Source organism: Silene latifolia, chromosome Y (assembly GCF_048544455.1).
Source record: "Silene latifolia isolate original U9 population chromosome Y, ASM4854445v1, whole genome shotgun sequence".
Taxonomy (NCBI): domain Eukaryota; kingdom Viridiplantae; phylum Streptophyta; class Magnoliopsida; order Caryophyllales; family Caryophyllaceae; genus Silene; species Silene latifolia.
The window spans coordinates 272,457,948-272,479,033 of NC_133538.1; the positions used below are offsets into that span (position 1 = coordinate 272,457,948).

Consider the following 21,086-nt stretch of genomic DNA (forward strand, 5'->3'; position numbering starts at 1 on the left):
TGGACAATATTCGATCGTCAACATTTTCTGACTCGAAATGTTCTGATTAGAACATTATTACAATTATTTACTGGCAATTCTACCTCAGATACACCTGGTAATATTACTAGATACACATGGTAATATTACTAGATACTCAACTCGGAAAATTAAAACGACACGATAAAAACCAAACTTGACATGATTCGATTTGTTTTAGCTTGATTAGTAACCAATCCAAGTAGGTGGAGTAACTCAATAACCCCCATTAATATGTGACGTTTTTTTTGGTACCCAAAGATTGGATTGAGTTTATATTGCAGTTAAACGACAGCCCAAAAACAACAAGAAGTATACATGTATCTGGATCAATTTCGGCCCTCCTAAGAAACGATCAAACAGATAAATCACCGCATAGCAATGTTAGCAGGAAATCATAAAAGCACAGTTCTTAGAATTCAACACTTAAAAGTAGCTGTATCTACATAGTACAGACTACAGCTTAGTGCCCTGAAATTGCATCTTATTTATACAATAAATACAAAGCCAAATTAACGGTTACAATCGAATTTAAATTCATGATGATCTATGCCAAACTGTTAGCTTCATGCTATTCAGCAGATACATTCATTCATAACATGACAATCAGGAAACTTACCGCTGATTTTTGAGCTTGTTGATCCTTATCATTACTTGAACATGAAAGTAATCCGCAACATTTCCCACAACCTGAAAGAAAGCGAACCTGAACCTCGTCTTGAGCAGCAAACTCCCCACTACTCCCCAAAATCCAGTTGCAAATCCCGACATTATTACCAAATACAACACTGGCTTGTCCCAAACGTCTGACTTTTCTTTTCCTTGTGTAGGCCAGTTTTCTTTTCCTTGTGTATCTAGAAGTAATACTATGTGTATACGGCTTGGTATTTTGTATATCCACCGCTCCACCATGACCCGTCAAGCCCACCACAACTGCTGCCGCCACCGTCACCACGTACCACTACTGCAGCCTGCCACCACACCACCCATTAACCACCGCTAATACCACTATCTAACCCATTAAGCACCGATAATACCGCTCCCTTACCCATTAACAGCCGAGATACCAAGTTAATAGGTACGAAAGCAAATGTATGATACAAATTCAGCTTTGAAATCAAATCTACACATATTAATAAGTAATTTCGAAAAATAAATTAGATAGGTGAACTCGTAGCACATTTTCGTACATAGTTTGCCGGGAAATTCATCATTGACACCGTCAACGGATTCTGCAAGATCGTAGCTTCGCCGGCGTTGTCTAATATCGCCTAAGTTGTAACCGTCGTGGTGAATGACGGTGTTTTTGAGCAGATCAACCGAATCTCAAATCACTTTATTCACAACCGCCAACCGAGTCGTCACCATCGTGGTAAATGCGGCGTGCTCCGGCGGGGTTTCGGACGTCGACAACATGGGATGAGTGACGATGCGAGAGGAGAAGGGAGAAAGTTGGGGTTAAATCGTCCCCATTTATGGATCTCGTGCCAACTGTGAATGGTGGTCCGACGCCGACGATCAGAGGTAGTGGAGTTGTGTGACGAGGTGAGAGAGGGGATGAGAGTAATTAATTGAATGTCAGAGGAGCACATATGGGGTTAGTGGGAGAATAGTTTACATTTATAATGTCAGCGCGTGTTTTTGAGTTTGGGTTCTTAGGTCAGTTCGTAAGTTCGCACCGAACTTTAGGTTCGCACAGGATCCTATATATATATATATATATATATATATATATATTGATTATGGGAACGCGGATATGTTATTTACACTGAAAATTGATTCCCTTTTCATAAATCACAGGGTGTAGTAGGTTAATGAGTCACTCTACAGATGATATTCAATTTAAAAGTGAGGCAGGTTAAATAGGTGATACTATATTATATTGTATGAATATGATAGAACTTGATCCATAAGCAAATTGCAAAAAATATAGAGGCCCATGAGACCTCATCAAAGCCAGTTTTGAGGCGAATAAGCCAACCTCAAAGGCCCAAATGGTTCAATGCAGGACTTCATGCTCCTATGAGAGGCTCAGCCTCGAGAGAGGCCGAGGACGAAGTCCATTCCAAGTCAAGGGTTAAATCCAACCACGGCTCATCTCCGCGATTGCCGATCCATAACAGGTCAGCATTATGGTCGGGGCCACGTGGAACACCCATGTGAGTCCCTTCGGTCCGTACAAAGTAGTCCCCTGTAAATAGGAACACACTTCATCTCCCAAGGTATGTAATCTGTAACTCTCTAAGCACTTTTCCTCATTAAAAATTAATTAACTAAGGGGATCTCCTCACGAGAGACTCAGTCATTCTCAACATGAGAACGAAGACTGTCTTAGGCATCATAGGGGCTTTCCTCGGAATCCCCGAGGCTATGTTTATTCCCTGTTTCAGGAACTCAGCCGAGAGTAATAGAACAAGTCAAGTACAAGGATCTCAAGTAGCATCAACGTCGGATCAAGCATAACCGATAACAAAACATTTATTAGTCTCGTGTAATTTGTATCAAACATTGACTACATTTTTACCCAAAACAATTGTTGCCGTCTGTGAAGAACTTAACACAAAAGTCCTCAAAAACATTCTACCATTATGTTCGACCCCAATAACAATACCACCACTCCAATCGCAAACCCTAAGTACGGGATGTCAACCATGTATGGGACCGAGGTAGTAGCATGACTGAGGTGAGCAGACGTCGAGGAAAAGAGCCAGAAAATGAGCTGGTAAGAGTCGGCACCAAAGACGAGGAGGAGGAAGATGAAGAGCTAGATATAACCCCCAACCAAGAGGCTCAGGCGCTATCGTATTTCAATAGAATACTAGCCGAAGCCAAGGGAAAGCAGAAGAGGAGAACGTTGGCCAGAGACCTATTCAACACTCCTCATCATAACAACAATCCCATCAAAACAAACACGTTCGACAACTCGGGTGAGAACCCCTGAAAGGGAGTCGAGACCAAGACAAGTGGAGGGAAGAGAACTAAGTCGCGGGCTACAAACTTGACCAAACATGTCCGCATGCCAACTATGTCGCCATTCACGAACGAGATCATGGGCTGTGACATGGGCAATACCAAAAATTTAGGTATCACATTCAACGGATCATTGGACCCAGAGGACCACCTCGCCACATTCGAATGTCATATTAGGACTCACCAACCATCAAATGCTGTATGGTGCTGATTGTTTCCAACCATGCTGACGGGGCTAGCCCAACAATGGTTCAAAAATCCCACGGGGGTTGGTGGACTGCTAGCACACCATGCAGATAAAGTTCATGCCTCACTATGCCTTTAAATTTGGTGGTTTCACAATTATATTGTTGAGACCCAATTTGATTAAGTTAGTGTTGATGATGCCTTAAGATAAATTAATCTTATTGTTTATTAAATCGTGTGCCTTCTAAGTTTTAATCATGTATCATGAAGCTCTAATCGTCAATTGAAGGTTATCAAGAAGATCAAAGATGAAGATTGTCAATAGTGTAAGAGTCATGTGTTGTAAGAGTATCATTAACTCGATTTTATGTTTAAGTGCTAAAAACAACAGTGCAGTCAACTGTTACTTTTGACTCGTCCTTCAAAGAAATATTTCGAAAATACTTTAAGTATTCTTAAAATTCTTTCAATGTTCACAAATGGTTTTCTGAATATGTTTTGATGTCTTTGAAGAAAATAGAGCTTTGAATGTCTTGCTAAAGAGGTTGCTTGGAAAATAATACACTTCCTATAAATGGGTTGTTTACTTTTATATTCATGGAAATGTTTATGGTTCTCATAAACACAACCATTTATGCTCATTTCTTGATGCAAAACCTAACCCATATTTGTGTGTGTACAAAAATAATTTCTTGCATTAGTGTGCACCGATTTCTTAAGGAAGAATATACTCGGTTGCTTAATGAATAATTTCGGTGACTTGTACATGTTGCCCAAGCAAAATATTTACAATATTTTTATCACTTGAACTAATGGTGTATAAGATGTTTTAAGATGTGAAGTATACACTATTTGTACATTATAAATACCTTGCTTAATTTATTTTTACAAGTGTACATTAACGAGTTTAAAACCGAAAGAAGACTTAAGCTTTATCGAGTAAATTAACTTTGCAAAATCGTTTATCACTTAACAATCATTGAGTCACATTTTGCAAGTTTGTTTTTCTTTCAGTCTTTTTAACGAGTACATTGTGTTGCACTTAGTTGTTCAATCGAGTTCAAGGATCCCGTGTTAGTACTTAAACTTTATCTCCTCTGTTCATTTTGTGAACAACTTTGAGATAAGTGGAGTCTTGTAACAAACCGGATAGAACCCAACCAAAGTTTTAGGATAGATTTATCTTAAGCAAGAAGTATTATAGCGAAGTAGCTTTATACACGAAGTCTTCAAAGCGGAGTAGCTTTTGAGCATGGAGTCTTTCGGCGAAGTAGCCCAAAGCAAGAGTCTTATTGCGGAGTACCTTTAAGCAAAAGTCTTGGAAGCGGAATAGCTTTTAAGCAATAGCAACCGAAGTAGGTTGGAGAGTTTTTTTATTATTCGGGGCGGTCTTAGTTTGTATGAGTTTACTTCTAAGACGTTTAATAAAATAGCGTTGGACGAAGGTCACGGAGTAGTGACTAAACCAGTTTTAAAAAACATCGTACATCGTGTCTATTTCGTTTTATTCTGCTGCAACTCTAAACTCTCGTTTTACTTTCAGAAACAACAGTCGAGTACGCAGTGACTTTTGATTACAGAATCGTGGTTGATTACTTCTAACTCTATAGTTCTAAGTACCAACTTCTCCTTTCATCTAAGTAGTGTCTAAAGTGTTTATGGAGTTTTAAAAGAAGCTTTCATTAAGCTTAAAATTTAAATAGACACCTAATTCACCCCTTCCCCCTCTTAGGTGCTCCCGTTCTTGACTCTTCAATTGGTATCAGAGCCTCGTGCTCTTGCTACTGGTTAATTACCAGAGAGTTGATCCTATAGTCATGGATAGGAAACATACTAAGTATCCTATCTTCAAAGGGGATAACTATCCTTGGTGGAAACACCGTATGGAACATTATGTCAAAAGCACAGATTACGAGTGTTGGGTCATAATTCAAAAGGGTCCCCTTGCTATAACGTTTACTAACTCTGATGGGACTAGTGCCATAAAAAGTGAGGATAATTATGTCGAGGCCGATTATCGCAAAGTCGAGAGAAATTCTAAAGCCATGTCCATTCTTCAATATGGCATTGGTAGTGTTGGGTCATAATTCAAAAAGGTCCCCTTGCTATAACGGTTACTAACTCTGATGAGACTAGTGCCGTAAAAACTGAGGATAATTATGTCGAGGCCGATTATCGCAAAGGCGATAAAAATTCTAAAGCCATGTCCATTCTTCAATATGGCATTGGTGAACAAGAAATTAATCGGATCTTTGGATGTACCTCGGCCAAAAATATTTGGGACACCCTAAGCCTTGCTATGAGGGAACGTCTCAAGTCAAGAAACATCGTATTGACCTTCTCATGCAACAATATGAGATGTTCAATATGATGAAAGATGAGTCAATAAATGGTCTTTCTTCTCACTTTTTTAGTATTGTCAATGAACTCAAGAGTCTAGGTAGAGATTTCGAATCCGAGGATATAGTCCGAAAGATCCTTCGTAGCCTAAGTGATACATGGCAACCGAAGGTGATGGTTATTGAGGAGGCTAAAGATCTATCCAAATTGTCCCTCAATTAACTAATGGGCTCACTCATGGCACACAAGTTAACTCTTGTGAAGCGTTCGGGTTAATGCTCTAAAGCTAGAGATTTCACACTCAAATAAACCTCAAGTGATGAGGAAGATGATGGAGATGATGAACAAGCCATGTACTCTCGTAATATGGCGGATATGATCAATAGTCACAATCCTAAGAAGTTCAGCAATTCTAGTAAAAAAACGTTTTCAAAAGAAAAGATCTTATTCCACGGTGGCTTATTTCAATTGTGGTGAGAAAGGTCACCTCATCAAAGATTTCCCCAAGTGGAATGAGTTCAAATCTAAAGATAAACGAGATTTTGCAAAGAAATATTTTAAGCATAAAGTCATGTCTGCAATATGGGGTGTGTCTGATTCCGATGAGGATGAAAGCTTTGAGGAATAATTATATGCCAAAGTTTGCATGACCACTCCTCTTGATCTTGATGGTCCCATGTCTTCAAAGAATGGATCCGCACAATGTCTTATGGCTCACTCCAATGACTCCGATGATGACTCCGACACTGAGGTAATTAATCTCAAGAACAAGGGGAGAACTCTTTCCAAAGAAAAGCTTTGCTTAATGTTTGATGATGTACTTGACAAATATCTAGTTAAAAATGAGAAACTGGACGCTATGCAAACTCAAATTGAGGAGATAGCCGAAGAGAATGCTGGTCTTAAAGAATGTCTAGATGAGATAAAAGAAAGTATCATCATCCCTTCCTTAAAAAGGAAGTTAAGAAATTGAGGAATGAAAACCTTGTTCTCACTAACATGGCTAGCTCGTCAAAAGCAACAGTAACCTCTACTATTGTTTCGAATATTGAAAAAGAAAATGAGTCTTCGATTAATCATGTTAATGCTTTAAGTAAAGAACGAGACTCTATGCTAGTTGACCTCACCTCATGTCAACGTGATAATAAACATCTTGAACAAATTGCTTTATTGCTAAGTGACGAAGCAAGTCATGCTAAACACGCTTTTGATAAATTAGGACAATTAAATCTTGACCATCTTGCTGAAATTGAAACATTGACCAAAGAGCTAATGATGCTAAAGAATTTTGGAAGAAATGGGAAGGAAGCCAAACTGTTTTAAACTCTCTCATAAATCAGTCCCGAAAATATGAAATGAAACCTGGACTTGGTTTCAAAAGCAATAGTACAGTGAACTATGGTTTTCGAAACCAGGAACCGAGCAAATCTAATTTTCTAAGAAGAAAATATGCTGGCCTTCCCGAGTATATTGTTTGCAATTTTTGTGGTAAGTCCGGTCATGAATTTAATGGATGTCCTAACAGATTGAACAACCTAAATAAGAACATCAAGGTTGCTAAAAAGATGTGGATCCGTAAAGATTTTATAAATGATACGATTCACAACAAGGGTCCCAAACTCGTTTGGGTTCCAAAACTAACTTCTTTATTTCTTATAGGCATTAGTGAGAGGCCACAATAATTGGTACTTGGATAGTGAATGTTCTCGTCACAAGACGGGAAGTGAAAATCAATTTCTCTCACTAGAAGCCTACAATGGTGGCACCGTGACGTTTGGTGACAATAAGAAAGGTGAAATTATTGCAATCGGGAAGGTTGGTAAGTCATCATCACAATGTGTCGACAAAGTGTTGCTTGTCAAAGGTCTAAAGCATAATCTCCTTAGTATATCTCAATTGTGTGATAATGGTAATATTTTTGAATTTTGTGCTATTGAATGTCATGTCCTAAATGGTAATACAAGGGAAATTGTTTTAGATAGAAAATATGTTAAAGATGTTTACTTGACTAATCTTTGTGCATTGTCTAGTCGTACCATATCTTGTATGAGTGCTTTAAAGAAAAATGACCCATGGCTTTCGCATAAAATATTAGGTCACGTAAATTCTAGAACATTGAACACCCTTAAGCGACCTGACTTAGTCGATGTCATTCCTAACATGAAATTTGACTTTAATGGTTTATGTGATGATTGTGCTAGAGGAAAAAAAAAAGTAAGAAGCTCCTTTAAATCCAAAAAAGTTCGTTATGACATCGAAACCTCTTTAGTTAATTCATATTGATTTATGTGGTCTAATGCGTCTTAGAAGTAAAAAGGTAGTCGTTTCTAATGTGTCATTGTTGATTATTTTTCACTATTTGTTTGGCTTCTCTACTTGAGTTCTAAAGATGAAGTATATAATCAATTTTTAATTTGGTTGAAAAAGGTCCAAAATAAATTTGATAAAAAGCTCATATCTTTGAGATCCGACTATAGAACCGAATTTGAAAATTCTTCATTTATTTCCTATTGTGATGAGCACGGTATTAGCCATAACTTTTCCACGCGTGCTACACCTAAAAAAAACGGGGTTGTAGATCGTATGAACCATACACTTGAAAACATGGCTAGGACTATACTTATTAGTAGTATGTTGCCAAAGAATTTTTGGGCTGAAGCCGTCAACACATCATGTCATATTTATAACCATGTTATGATCTGTAAAATGCTTAACAAAACCCCCTACGAGTTGCTTAAAGGAAGAAAAACTTATTTATCCTACTTAAAATTATTTGGAAGAAAATCCTTTGTTCACAACAATGGAAAGGACAATTTGGGTAAATATGATGCTCGTAGTGATGAGGCCATATTGGTCCGTTATTCGGATCGTAGTAAGGGTTATAAAGTGTATAATAAACGAACTATAAAAATGGAAGAAAGTGTACATGTAATATTTGATGAGTCTAGTTTTTTTCATTCTAATACGCAGGAAGAGGATGAAGAAAATGATGAGGACTATGAGCTTGGAATGATCCGACATGACATGGATGGTGTACACAAAAGAAATGAGGAAAATGAGGAGAATCAATAGTCCGAGCCACTGTTGATTGAAGAACCTGACCAAGAAACAGGGGGAACAGATCCCCTTACACCATAAAATGAGGCTACTACATCCGGGGGGAATGGGGGAACACTTGAACAAGAAGAACAAACAGAAATAAACCCTTAAACACAAAATGAACCAGAACCTACAGTTGACCCAACTGTTGATTCAGAACCCCATGATGCCTCGATATCCTTAAACGTTTCAAACAAGTGGAAATATAAGAAATCTCACCCTCTTTCAAACTTGACCAGTGACTTGAATTTGGGAAGGAAAGCAAGATCATCCCTCAATTATTTCTTTGCGTTTCATGCGTTCCTCTCACAAATTGAACCAGAGAACATCACCAAGGCTCTTGAAGATCCAAGTTGGGTGATGGAGATGCAAGAGGAACTTAATTAATTCAAAAGTAATGAGGTATGGCATGTGTGGACATGGGCTACAGGCCAGTCTGCGGGCGCGATGCCGCCTGCCGGTCCGTAGTCACGGGCCACCTGCACACCAAGCCAATCTTTGGACATGCAGCGGTCTTTTGAAAGCCACACTCGGCGGCGTAAAAATGCTTTAGCCCGGATCGTTTTAGATCGGTCGGTTTCGTCTCGGCAAAGGTCTCGAAACGATGTTTTGAGATGTTCGGAGTCGCCACCAAGCATTTGTGGGATGCTTGGAACCCCTTCGAATCTAATTTATACCTAGGTCAATCAAGGCAAAAAACGGTGTTTGACATAGGTACTAAAGATAAGGACTCGTCCCCCTTTTAGCATTCTATGCCTAAAATGACTCTCGTACGCCCTGGATAAGGCCATCCACTATCCAAAGCTTCTGAGTAAGGGGCGAGGGTATGTATTGGGAAGCCCTTTAATCGGACACCCAATCTCGCCTGCGTTAGCGGCCTCTACTGATCGATCGTGGTTGTTTAAGTGCAAGAGTTGTAAAACGGTTGGTCGGTCCGCTTTGAGCTTAGATTTTGGTTACTTGTCGTTAGGAGTACCTAGACCAAAAGAATATTTATAATCTTCACAAACAACTCTACTATTAGTAAAGAGGCAAGTAAAGGTCGGATCCCAAGGGACGGGTATTGATGTAGGATTTTCGATTGCAAGTAGTGGTGTCTAAGGGTGTCACAATTTGGGTTGAGATAAGAAAATCACTAAACTAAATAACAGTAAAAGTAAACAAGCAAGATGACTAAAATGAGATGTAAACAATTGATTAAAAGCACTAAGGTGTCATGGGTTCATAGGAGATTCATGGGAATTGATCATACAAACATATTCTCAAATTATAAGCAAGCAATTATTGTTGTGATAGGATCAAGTTGGTTTATATCTTACAATCCTAGGAAGGTTTGGGTCCCGGAGCTGAATCGATTAGATTGCACAACACCTACAAGTCGACTTAATCCTCCCTACTCAACTATATGCATGGTCTAATGAGACCCGAGTTGGTTTATGTCTTACAAGTCTCATTGAAAAGGTAAGCGATGGGTAAAAAATTCAAGGATTCATAGGCTCGCATTTCATCAAACATAACATGTGCATAAGTTGAGATCACAACAAGCAAGCGAATAAATTATGTAAACATATTAGATTAAGCATGAATCATCCCCCATGTTGGTTTCCCCTAATTCCCCATTAACCCTAGTTAAGGAAACTAACTACTCATTATCAAGTTTAACATGTTAACAAGGTTGTCAATCGTATCAACAAAGCAAAACATGATGAATAAGTGAAGATGATTAACAATAATTAAAAAGGGATTAAGAGAATTATACCTAATGATGATTCCAAAACAATAAGCAAAGAATAATAGAAGTACTTGATGAATGATTGGAAGGTTGTCAATCCTCCAAATAAACCCAAATAATATTCAATTACCTAAAATAAAGGATGAACGATACAGAAATTAAGAAAATGAGATTTGTATTAATACTTGATTAAAAGTTGATTACAAGATTAAAGAGAGATTAGAATAATATAGACTACACTAAAGATTGATAAGAAGAACATGATAATCTAATTAGTATAATGGGGTATTTATAATGGGGATTAGGTGCACAAATTAGGGTTACTAAGGGCTTAAATAACGATTAAGTCCTTGAGAAAAGTTGAGAAAATGCTCCCCTCGAAGAAAGATGCGAGTCTCCTTTTTGCTAGTCTTTCGAAAATATGCGCATCCCAAGTAGAACAAGAAGAAGTCGTGCTGCACTGGAGAAAAATCCGAGCGTCCAAAGGGTTGGGACGAGCGGATTGTGCAGGTGGTGGACGAGCGGCTTGGTAGGTGGGACGAGCGGATTCGGGAGCTCTTGAGCGAGCGACCTGGTGCTGGGACGCTCGGATTATGGCTCTTTGACGAGCGGCCCGATGCTGGGACGAGCGGATTCCAGTCCAGTGAGCTTTTTCTTCTTTTCTTCTTGCAACAATCCTCCGGGATCTTCTTGGAGATGCAAGAATCTTCTTCATCATTTCCCATATACTACATTATTTACATAGGCCTTCTAGTCTTGTCTTCACTTTGATACTTGGTCTTTAGATTTGATCAATTTAGATCTATTTTGCCATAAAAATGCAAGGTTTTCACTCCTCTCCTACCAAGGGAACAAAACCTCAAAGAATATGCAAAACAAAGGATTAAAGATAGTAAATGACCCAAATATGCACTAAAAAGCATAGGAACGAGGCTAATTCGGTGACTAAATATGCTCAAATATTGGTCACATCAAATATCCCCAAACCGAACCTTTGCTCGTCCCGACTAAAGAGGTGACAAAACTAGGACCCTTATTTAAACTAACCTACTAATATAGCCGATATGAGACAATTAGAGGGTCTCACTCCGCCTCTTCAAATCACAACAAGACAACCATTAGGTAGGATGCCTTCTTGCAAGGCAAGGTGGGTCTTGCCAAAATGGCAACACATCCAATCATTAAAACACACAAAATCAAGCAATGGATGCATCTACAAACGGAATAGCCACTTTCCTCATCTAAGTGGCGGAAATTATCTAAAGGGGAAGCGAATCAAGGGTACACAATCCTTCATAGATATGGTTTATTCAAACTACTAAGCCTAGAAGGATACCAATAAATCACCTCCAAAGTGTGTCAAGCTAGGGTACCTTTGTCCTCAATCATTAAATGCTTTTGTCAAGAATAGACTTCCTATGGTGTTAGAAACTTTTGGAGGATCGTGAATTCCCCTCTTGCCTAGACAAGAAGAAGGGTCGTCCCCTCTCTACCATACGCAAAAATGGATACGATGGATAAAGGGATCAATAGGATTTGAGTTTCATTTGGGAGTTTGCTTTTGTTGTTGTCCCCCCCCCCCCCCAATTTCTTATGGCATATAACATTTGAGAACACTTTCTTTTTGCCATTTCTTTTGATGTTTGGCATTTCAATACTTGACAACTTTCAACTTTTGCATTTTCTTTTGAACATTTTCAAAGTCACCCCAATTAGTAAGGAGGGTGCTTATATTTGATGCATAAGAGTTTTTTATTTTATTTTTGGACTCCTCTTTTCTTTTTGATGCATTTTGAAAACTTTTTGACTTTTCATTTCATTTCTTGAAATCAATATTTGAACAATTTTTGTGCCTATTCCCTTTTTGATGACAAAATTGTGGTAGAACATGGATGATGGTTGCATGGTTTCAAGGGTCACCTTGGAATAAACGGTGGCCAAGGAGTTATCACACCACAAGGTACTCTTGACTAGGCCTTAATCCATGGGTCAAAGGATACTAGCATGACACATCCTAGGGTGTTTTACAAGTATTCTAACAAGCAAAGTCTTAAGAAGAAAAGGTATCTACTAGGTGCTATTTACACTTGTCAAGCTTCCCAAATAGACGGTTTCACAAATTTTTTCTAACCATGCAAACTATATGCCATGATGCAACTAACATTTATACATCCTAATGCATACGCTTCTACCAACTAATATGCCAAATAATCTAAATGCAATCCCTAAATTCACATTATTTATACCGCATCAATCAAAATAAAGCCACATAATCATTAACATAAAGAGGAAAAAAGGAGATTGAAAAGATCATACCATGCGGTCTTCAATATCCTCATGTCTCGGATGTGGCATAGTCAATCAATGTGAAAAGGATGAACAAAAACAATATATATAAAACAATATATATACAAGACTATACTACAAACGAAATGAACATGTTTTTGGATTTTCAATTTTTCAATTTTTTTTGGTTTTTTCGAATTTTTTTTTAATTTTTTGGGTTTTGTATAAAAGTCAAGTTAGAATTTCCCATCCCCACACTAGTATGGGCATTGTCCTCAATGGCCAATACGATAGGAAATTATGCAATGAAAATGCATGATTTTTAAATTAAATGCAAACTACATTAAACTACACTACATGATGTATGTGTTTTGGTTATGGCGGAGAGCATAATTTAGATTAGCTCCCAATGCATATGCATGGACTTCCCCAAACAAAAATAGACATTATTTATAATGTTAAGAATTTCGGGGGAGTTTATGCACATAGAATGCAATGCATGAAACTAAAAATTGTCATTTTGGATTTTTCAAGTCGGGAACAATAAAAATGAACACCTTAATGATGCCAAGGTGTTAGTCCTCTAATGTTGCTAGGACTCCATAAAATGTCAAGATAAAAGAAAAACAAGAGAAGTAGACAAACCATAAGGGAGGTGTAAGAATGTAGGAGCCTCCAAATGTTTGCTAGTCCTCACCCATCGTATGATTATTATCATCATCTTCCTCGCTTGAGGCATCATCAACCTCTATAGATGTGGAATCATGTCCACTCTCACTTTCACTTCCTTGTTCTTCCTCACTTTCCTCTTCTTCTTGAACTTCTTCTTCTTCTTCTTCTCTTTCTTGGTCACCACTCTCATCAACGACCATTTCCTCTCCACCCGGTCTACCACCACTAGAAGTGCTAGGAGATAATACTTCCCTATCTGCCCAACTAGGCAAAGGACAAGATGGATCAAGAAGTCCTTGCCTAGCTAGATTTTGGGGGAGCGGATATTAGGCCTTGTAAGCATCAACTCTAACATTATTGTAAGCTTGTTTATGCATTTCCCTCATGAGTAGAGTCAAGTAATCATTTCCCGCCTTGGCATCTTTGAGGTTGAACTCGTGGTACTCAAATGGGTAAGGTGGGGTGATAATGGAGGAGGAGGTCTCGGCAACTTCGTCCCCTTGGTGTTGAATGATGTACTCGTTCTCTTCGGAGAGTGGGAGAAGGTAGTTCGGTCGGTGAACATTCAATCGGCAAATTTTTCTAGGCAAAGTGAAGGATCTAGCGTCATTTGTCAACCACCCAAACTTGTTGTCAAGAGTATCGTTCTTGACCCACTTAAACTTTAGAATCATGGTGGGCAAATCGATAAGATGGCCACCTTTTACCGGTGCATAAGTGTTGTTCTTGTTGAAATCCCGGTTAAAATGCTTAGCCAAATAGGTAACTAGTCCTCCATTGGCAATAAAGGCCGTGCCTTCTTTGCCACAATCAACATTAAGCCATCGATCAACCAAAAGTCGTAAAGCATTGTATGGCTTGGTAAATTCTCTCCCAATGTTCAAAGCCGACTCAAGAAGAATAAAATCGAGTTTGGTAAGATGATTTGTGCCATTTCTAGCTATCAAAATATTCCCAATGACCTTATGCCATACTCTAATGCACGGATGGTGGACTAAGAGAGCACGACAATCAAGAAATCGTGTGAATTTCCTTCCGGAAATTGCCATCCAAAGAGGAGCGGGGTCATACTTGGTAGGCATCTTTGTAAATTTTGAACTATCACTAAGGCCAAATATCTTACCCAATTCGTCATAAGATAAGCATCTATCAACATTTTCAAGACGAAACTCAATGACGGTTCGAGTCTCCACCCTTGTGACTTTCAAAGAACTCAAAAATTCCAAGGTAAGGGAGGGGTATGTCAATTCTTGCATTGTAAACAATTTACTTAACCCCATAGACTCGAAAAAGGTCTTAGTTTGTTCAAGGACACCCAACTTTGACAATGCATCTTCACAAATAAACTTAGTAGGCATGATGGTTTTCTTAGCAAGGAGAATGAATTTCTCCCTATGAGAGTCGGAAGTGAAAATTACCTCCAGATAATCGGATAATTGTTCAATGACCGGAGTTGAAGTAGTAGCTTCCATAGGGGAATTTTGTTCTTGAACCTCCAACCTTGCCTCATGGACTACCAATGCCTTTGATACTTGTTTTGCTTGAAGAGCTAATTGCCTTTTGGAAAGTGTCTTCTTTTGGGGTGCCTTGTTTCCACCTTTTATTCTTGCCATTCTCCTTTGCTTAATTACACCGATGAAAGATTGAAATCTTCGATTTTTAGTAATGCCCAAATCGATTTAGGATGAATGAATGTTGCTTTGTATCCTAAAAATCGACTCAAAACTTGAAGATTTTGGTGTTTGAATAACTTGTTGTTGCAAAAGGAGTGATTAATTTTTGTTGTGAGGGAGTTTGGATTTGATTTGGTTGAATTTGGTTGAGGGAATTTATTTTTGTTGATGGAGAGGATGAGGGTTTTGGGGTTTTGGGGTTTTGGGATTTTGGGTAGTGTTTGTATTTTGAATAAATGAGAATGAATGGGAGAGGAGGGTTTTAAAATGATCCGTTAATTTTGAACCTGCAGTGGGAGACGAGAGGACCAGGGGTCGGGACGCTCGAATTCTTAAAAAAAAATGGTTCAGAAAAAGACGCCACAGGACGAGTGGACCGCAGGAAAGATGAGCGGATTTCTTCAGCTGAGATGAGCGTCTTCTGCTTAGGACGCTCGGATTCCTTTCGAGAGAGAAATCCCAGAATTTGGCAGCAAAAAGACGAGCGTCTTTCTTGATGGATGACCGTCTAGACTGAGACGAGCGTCTTTCTGGCTGGGACGCTCAGATTAACAGTCAGACCCAAATATTTATTTCTGCAGCTTCACTAGACGAGCGTCTGAAGGTTTGGCCGCTCGGATTTCTTTAGGACGAGCGGATTATCACTCAGGCCGCTCGGATTCTTCTTGTCCACACGGATTCAGGTCCATCCGTGGGTACTTTGTAACCCGTGTCATTTCATTCTTCAATTCTTGTGTTCTTCATTGTAGGAGCACTACAAAGGCATGAATAGCCTAGGCAATTGCTATCCCCACACTAAGTCAAAGCACTACACAACAATAAATTCATAAGTCCCTACCTCACTTCTCTCAAAATGATGAATATCTTGATCAAGGCACAAAAATGTAAATCCAAAAAATGACAAAAAAAAGCAATAGAATAATTGAAAAGCAAGTTAGGGAATTAGAATATTTACAAATGGTGGTTTAGGGAGGACTCCACCAAACTCTCATCCAATGTGAGATGTCAAGGAGGCATGTTCAAGGTGTTGTTGATGTTACTCAACACCTTGAAGAAGTAGTCGAAAGCTTGCTCATTATCATGATAAAGATCCTCAATAGATCTTTGCAGTTGTTGTTCTCCATGATGGTCTTGGGTCATAACATTACCAATATAGGGATTGAATATCCCTTCAAACTCATCATCCCAAAGACCGCATACTTCGTCTACTTGCTCACTAAAAATGTCTTGAGTTTATAAAGATAATTCTCCTTCTTTCTTGTCTTGGCCAATGAGGCCTTCTTCTTCACTTGTCATGGGTGAGCTTTTTAAGCTCTCATTGTTGCAATTTTTTTGCTCTTTTGATGGGGCATCGTCCGCTTTCTTTATCCATTGAAATTCCAACTTCTTCCTATCATCCTTCCGGCTATAGTGATCAACCATTAAACATGGCTCATGCAATCGAGGATCTCTCATGGTCTTGTCAAGATTGAAAGTGATGGTTTCATCTCCCACTTCAAGGGTGAGGTCTCCATGCTTCACATCGATCACCGCTCCCACGGTGTGCAAGAAAGGTCTTCCTAAGATAATAGGAATGTTAGACTCTTCTTCCATGTCAACAATAACGAAATCCACCGGGATGAAGAATTTTCCAATTCTCACGGGAACATCTTCCCATACCCCTAAAGGTGTCTTTGTTGATCTATCCGTCACTTGAAGCATGATGTTGGTGCATTTGAGTTCTCCCATTCCTAGCTTCTTGCTAACTGAATATGGCATGACACTAACACTTGCCCCAAGGTCACATAAAGCTTTGTTGATTGTAGTGTCACCAATAGTGCATGGAATTGCGTAGCCTCCTGGATCCCTGAGCTTTAGAGGTGAACTCCCTTGAAGGATGGCACTACTCACCTTAGTGAAGGCAATTGTCTCAAGCTTACGGATTGATTTCTTCTTTGTAAGGATGTCCTTCATGAATTTTGCATAGGCCGGAACGTGATTGATCAATTCCGTGAAAGGAATCGAGACTTCTAAATTCTTCACAATTTCCATGAATTTTCCGAGTTGGTCATCAAACTTAGGCTTAGCTTGACGACTCGGGAATGAAAGTCTAATCACAATGGGCTCCTTCTCTTTGGCCTTTTGTTCATTTTTCTTTGAAACTTCTTGATTGGTGGGTTCTTCTTCCCTAGAGTTTTGCACAACTCTTTCCTTGTCACTAGCCTCCACAACTTTATCCTCAACTTGCTTCTTTGGCCCTTTATACCTTGCACCACTCCTCAAGTGGATGGCACTAACCGTTTCATGTCTTGGGGGATTACTTTGAGGTGGCAATTGCCCCTTTTGTCTTTGAGAGCTTGAAGATGCTAGTTGGGTGATTTGAGTTTCCAACATTTTTGTGTGGGCTAGGATGTTGTTGATGGTGATGTATTTTGCTTGGCTTTCTTTTTGCATTTGAGTGAAAAAATCTTGTTGATTCTTTTGCATTTTGAGGACCGCTTTTTGAACATCAAAACCTTGGTCATTTTGTTGATTGTATGGAGTTTGATTTTGGTAACCTTGGTTTTGGTTGTAAAAGGGTCTTTGATTTTGGTTTCTCATTGGGGGTGGGGTGTATATTGGTTGAGGGTTTTGAACATTTTGGCTTTTGTATGAGAGATTTGGATGGAATTTTGTGTTTTCATTGTAATAGTTGGAATAAGGGGTACCACTTTTGTATGCTTGAAAAGCATTCACTTGTTCCCCGGCATTCACTTTGATCATGTCCCAAAGTTCCACAATTCTCACATATTCCACTTGGAATCGATGAAGATGCTACCATGGCATTAACATGTTGCTTTGGTGCTTTTGAGCCTTCTTCAAGCTTAGCCATAGCCTTTTCAAACTTCAAGTTGATGGTATCAATATGAGCACTAAGTTGAGCACCCAATTGAGTAATAGAGTCCACTTCATGCTTTCCTCCTCTAGTAGCCTTGCGAGGTCTACTATATTGTGAATTATGGACCGCCATTTCCTCAATATTGTTCCAAGTTTGATTATCGTCAACTTCGGTGAATATACCATTTGATCCCATGTTGAGAATGTTTCGGGAGTATTCATAAAGACCATTCCAAAATTGTTGTACCAAGAACCACTCGCTAAGTCCATGATGAGGACATGAGCGACAAGTTCCTTTGAATCGCTCCCAAGCTTCATACAAAGATTCTTCGTCCCTTTGCTTAAAAACTGTGATTTGGGCTCTTAGAATGTTAGTCTTTTCCGGAGGGTAGAACTTTTTGTAGAAAGCTAGAGCCAACTTCTTCCAAGAGTCAATTCCAAGAGTAGCCTTATCAAGGTTCTTTAACCATTGTTTCGCGGTACCAATTAGAGAAAAAGGAAATAAGACCCATCGAATTTGGTCTTGAGTCAATCCGGTTTGTGAAATCGCATCCCAATAGTGAAAAAAAGTCTCCATGTGAGAATGAGGGTCTTCACTAGGCATCCCCCCCAAATTGGCTTCTTTCGACTAATTGGATAAATGCAGATTTTGCAATAAAATTTCCGGTTAAGTGTTGTGGTGTGGGAGTACCATTAGGTAGGTTCTCCTCGGTTGGTACGGAATGTGATGAAAACTTAGGCATTGTGAGTTGATTGTGTGGTTGATTTTGTGTTGGGTTCTCCTCACCCTCTCTTGCAAAAGGGTTGATGAACTCAAGAGTATTTGGTTGAATATCTACAACCTCACCAATACCTCTCAAAGTATTCCTAGCAAGTCTTCTATTGGTTGTCAAAGTCCTTTCAATTTCGTGATCAATGGGTAACAAGTTACCTTTTGATCTTCTAGACATGCAAAATATCAAACAACTCGAAGACAATTAAAACAAACCATGAGGAGTTTTACTTCCCCAAGGCAAAGAAAGACACAACTAATAACAATCAAAGAAAATCTAATCAAGTTAACACCATCTCCGGCAACGGCGCCATTTTTGGTCGGTCTGCTATGAGCTTAGATTTCGGTTACTTGTCGTTAGGAGTACCTAGACCAAAACAATATTTATAATCTTCACAAACAACTCTACTATTAGTAAAGAGGCAAGTAAAGGTCGGGTCCCAAGGGACGGGTATTGATGTGGGATTTTCGATTGCAAGTAGTGGTGTCTAAGGGTGTCACAATTTGGGTTGAGATAAGAAGATCACTAAACTAAATAACAATAAAAGTAAACAAGAACGATGACTAAAATGAGATGTAAACAATTGATTAAAAGCACTAGGGTGTCATGGGTTCATAGGGGATTCATGGGAATTGATCATACAAACATATTCTCAAATTATAAGCAAGCAATTATTGTTGTGATAGGATCGAGTTGGTTTATATCTTACAATCCTAGGAAGGTTTGGGTCCCGGAGCCGAATCGATTAGATTGTACAACACCTACAAGTCGCCTTAATCCTCCCTACTCAACTATATGCATGGTCTAATGAGACTCAAGTTGGTTTATGTCTTACAAGTCTCATTGAAAAGGTAAGTGATGGGTAAAAAATGCATGGATTCATTGGCTCGCATTTCATCAAACATAACATGTGCATAAGTTGAGATCACAACAAGCCATCAAATAAATTATGTGAACATATTAGATTAAGCATGTATCAATCCCCATGTTGGTTTCCCCTAATTCCCCATTAACCCTAGTTAAGGAAACTACTCACTCATTATCAAGTTTAACATGTTAACAAGGTTGTCAATCATATCAACAAAGCAAAACATGATGAATAAGTAAAGATGATTAACAATAATTAAAAAAGGGATTAAGAGAATTAAACCTAATGATGATTCCAAAATAATAAGGAAAGAATAATAGAAGTACTTGATGAATGATTGGAAGGTTGTCAATCCTCCAAATAAACCCAAATAATCTTCAATTACCCAAAATAAAGGATGAACAATAGAGAAATTAAGGAAATGAGATTTGTATTAATACTCGATTAAAAGTTGATTACAAGATTAAAGAGAGATTAGAATAATACAGACTACACTAAAGATTGATAAGAAGAACATGATAATCTAATAAGTATAATGGGGTATTTATAATGGGGATTAGGTGCACAAATTGGGGTTACTAAGGGCTTAAATGACGATTAAGTCCTTGAGAAAAGTTGAGGAAATGCTCCTCTCGAAGAAAGATGAGAGTCTCCTTTTTGCTTGCTTTCGAAAATATGCGCATCCCAAGTAGAACAAGATGAAGCCGGGCTGCACTGGAGAACAATCTGAGCGACCAAAGGGTCGGGACGAGCGGATTGTGCAGGTGGTGGACGAGAGGCTTGGTAGGTGGGACGAGCGGATTCGGGAGCTCTTGGACGAGCGGCCTGGTGCTGGGACGCTCGGATTGTGGCTCTTGGACGAGCGGCCCGATGCTGGGACGAGCGAATTCCAGTCCAGTGAGCTTTTTCTTCTTTCCTTCTTTTCTTTTTCCAAGAATCCTCCGGGATCTTGTTGGAGATGCAAGGATCTTCTTCATCATTGCCCATATACTACATTATTTACAAAGGCCTTCTAGTCTTGTCTTCACTTTGATGCTTGGTCATTAGATTTGATCAATTTAGCTCTATTTTTCCATGAAAATTGAAGGGATGCACTCCTCTCCTACCAAGGGAACAAAACCTCAAAGAATATGCAAAACAAAGGACTAAAGATAGTAAATGACCTAAATATGCACTAAAAAGCATAGGAACGAGGCTAATTTTGGGACTAAATATGCTTAAATATTGGTCACATCAACGGTGTAAATGCATGAATGCACATCCAAAAGTCTTAACCTAACATGTGAATATTTTCTAAGTCAGTTGTTTATGCATTTACCAAGAAATTGGTGTCAAAGTTGGATTTAGATTGATTTGCATGTGAGACGAAAATTAAACATCCGTTTACCAAATTCCGATTACGATGCTTAACACGATTCCATTGTTTTGAAAAAGGGTGTCAAATGACAAAGTGTAAAAACACGTAAACTTTTCAATCTGATCCGTCATGTATTCGGATTAACCGTAATTGGGATCGTCCTAGACAAATGCTAAAATGAAACAGAATAGTGTCAGGCAGCCCCATTGGGACGCGAGCCTATTGGCGAGGGAAGGGGCTCTGCCCTGGTTTTAAA

General features: G+C 38.9%; 1 non-coding gene across 1 annotated transcript; it reads left to right on the plus strand.

The window, feature by feature from the left end:
* The first annotated feature begins 18,095 nt into the window (after positions 1 to 18,095).
* LOC141634748 (small nucleolar RNA R71) lies at positions 18,096 to 18,202 on the plus strand. Its single transcript, XR_012539472.1, has one exon. It is a non-coding gene; the product is annotated as a small nucleolar RNA R71 (small nucleolar RNA).
* Positions 18,203 to 21,086: the final 2,884 nt, after the last annotated feature.